The following is a 3,171-nucleotide window of genomic DNA, read 5'->3' as shown; positions in this document are numbered from 1 at the left end:
AAACAATGTATTATATAAAGGCAAATAAAGATGTATTGAGGCTGGGAAAAAAGTGTGAGGGATATCTAGATATATTTCTGCCATCCCCAAAACTGACAAATTACATTGGTCCTGCCGTTAGACGCCCCAGGACCCAGAAGAAGTTGACACCGTCCGTACCCCAACCCCCCGCTTCCGGGGGATCTGATGAGCTCCACCCACAGAGGATGGAAAGCCAGGGCTCCTACTCAGACCACCTGCGTTTAAAAGAGACCACCTGCGGTGCTCGGACGGGACTGAATCCCCAAGGAAGGGGTTTTCAGTGGTGGGGAATGGGAAGGGAGAGCTGTTTGGGATAAATGGCCGTGGAGGGCTGATGGCATGATTCTTATGAAAAGAAACAAAAGGGAGAATGAGTCTACTGGGTTTTTACATTCCCTGGTTCTCACGTTCACACTTGTCAGCTGCCACGTCGGTTCCCACTCAGAGCAATCCCATGTGAAACAGGAGAGCCGCCTCAGAGGGCTTCCTGGGCTACCGTCTTTATGGGAGCAGATTTGCAGGTCTTTTCTCCCGCAGAGCCGCTGATGTGAGCAGCTGGGCAGCTTACCCACTGCACCACCGGGATCCCTCACTGTCGCGCCGGGGGAAAGTAAACGTCAGTTCCCTTCTGTTTAATAACCTTTCTGCTGTCCAGAGAGGCCTTTACTTGGGGTCTAGAGTTAACACCCAAAATGAGAGTATGGGAAAAGGGGAGGTGCTGAGCAAAGGACTGAGGGTGGGGGGGCTTTGATTCCGATAGGGGGGACCAGGAAGTGGGGACCTTTTCCTTGCTAGCCCTCGATGGAATGTGATGTGACAGTGTTGACAATGGGATTTTGAAAGACTTAATACAATCCAGCCACCTGCTAGGGTAGGCAATATTTCCCTTTTTCCACCTGAAAGATGAAGTGATTGGTCCAGGGCTGAGGAGCTGGTAAGTGGGGGAGTGGGCTTCAGACCCAGCCTGGCCTAACTCCTGAGCCCCTGCAGGAGCTACTGAGCTCAGTGGTCTGTTGAGCCATGTACAACATTAGGCACAAGGTGCTTACAGTTAAGGTCATCTGTGCTCTTTCTTGAGTTCTCTTGCACATTCCATCTATAACGTACGTGCATCAAAGCTAAGTACAGCCCTGCATAGCCTGTCAGAGTATACAGAAAGTTTCCCTCCCTAGGTGAGCTCACTGGGTCTATGTTTATTGCTAGAGTGTTGAGTTGAGCAAGTCCTATTGATGAAGAACCTGGAGATGAGTGGGTGACAGAAGCCTGAGTCAGGATTAGGGTGGAGGAGAGACATTAGATGTTGCTGTGCAAGGTCATGGTGGGTCAGATGTAAAGAGACAGCTCAGCGCAGTGGTCGCCAGGCTTCTCTGTGAAGGGATAGGTAGTAACTATTACTGGCTTTGAAGGCCATACAGTCTGTGTTGCAGCTACTCAGCTTTGGGTTAAAGGGCAAAAGCAGCCATCAACAATAGACATACAAGTGGCCATACCTAGGTTCCGGTAAAACTTAAATACACAAATGGGAAGTGGGCTGGATTCAGCTTATAGGCTGTAATTTGCTGATCCCTGGCATAATAGACCAGCCGAAGTTGCTCAAACTTCTAGTATCAGCCCTTAGCTTAGAAGCCAAGCGCTGCGAGCTGGAGTCTTCTCCCAAGTCCTTCCCAGCAAGGTTGCTGAAAATAATGAAAGGCTGCCTGCAGAGAAGGGCCTTGACCAAGTGGAAGCAACAGAAATTTGGATTTTTAACCTCACGGCAGATGCCGAGAAATGAAGACTGTGCTACCTTCCCACTATCCCTCAATGGAGGGCTGGATGTTTTAATTAGCTAATGTCGGCAAATTGCTTTAGAAGAAAATTGTAAAATGGTGCCACAGGCGCCAAGAATTCTAATTAGCTTTCCTTAAAGATACCACCTGGAAGTGTGATATTTTGTTGCTTGACGTCCATGCCTGTAAAAATAACCTGCAGATCACAGCCAGTTTTCACGGATCAGAACTGAATATATGTGCTTCGCCACTGGACAACGTCACCTTCTCTTCCTCCTGCCTAATCTGATTTCTAGCAGCTGGAATATTAAACCCTGCAAGTGGAGGGTTTTCATGAAAACCTGGTACCGACGTGGGCATTAAGCACAGGAACCAGTCCATTTGTTGCTGCCGACCTTGGCTTTTAGATTTTTAGCCTGTGCACGAGGGGCCCTGCTCTGCTGTGTCAAGGTTACAGAGAGGAGGAGGTTGGCAGACGCTCAGTCAGACAGCAGGGCCGGCTCTCAGGTAACCTGGTTGGGGGGAGATGTGTGCATGGGCTGTCACTCTTAACAGCTGGATAATGAATTTGCTCTCCAACATCCTTGTTTCATGTGGTGGTGGCAGCAGCATCTGATCTATGTCACTGTCAGAGCAAGTGAGATGTAGTTAATATGGACCTTAGCCACTGAGATGTATCGATTTGGAATCTCCAGGCTCTGATGAAGTCCCCATGAAGTTGGCTGGGCCAGGCTGTGTGCCAGAGGAGACAGCAGGGGTCAGGGTTAGAATGAGGCCAGGCTTTCCCACCTCGACAAGTGCTAACACTTGGGGCAGGTCATTTGCGGTGGTGGAGGCTTTCCTGTGCATTACAGGATTGTTAGCCCTGGTGGTTCAGTGGTAGAATTCTCGCTTTCCATGCTGGAGGCTAGCGTTCAATTCCCGGCCCATATATCTCATGTGTAGCCACTGCCTGTCTATCAATGGAGGCTTTTCTTCAGAGCTCCCAGACTAAGATGAACTAGGAAGAAAGGCTTGCCCATCTACTTCCAAAAATCAGCCAGCAAACACCCTATGGCTCATGACAGTCTGGTCTACAACCAGTCATGGAGATGAGTACGGGACCAGGCAGTGTTTTGTTCTGTTGTGCTTAGCGTCATAATGAGTTGGGGGCTGACTTGATGACAGTTTACAACAGCAGCATCCTTGGCCTCTATCCCAGCCTCCAGTTGTGACAACCAAACATGTTTCCTGACTTTGCCAAAGAGCCTCTGGGGGTGCCAATTGAGTGCCAGTGCCACCAATTGAGAAACACCAGGTCAGGGTCAGGGTCAGGCTTAGAAGTCACTTTCTTCATGGTTATGCTTAGAGTAGGGGTCTAAGACATGGATCTTGAGGTTTC

Source organism: Orycteropus afer, unplaced genomic scaffold (assembly GCF_000298275.1).
Source record: "Orycteropus afer afer isolate SDZICR_OR568_19922 unplaced genomic scaffold, OryAfe1.0 scaffold00048, whole genome shotgun sequence".
Taxonomy (NCBI): Eukaryota; Metazoa; Chordata; class Mammalia; order Tubulidentata; family Orycteropodidae; genus Orycteropus; species Orycteropus afer.
The sequence above is the reverse complement of the archived record's forward strand: the minus strand, read 5'-3'. Positions refer to the sequence as shown.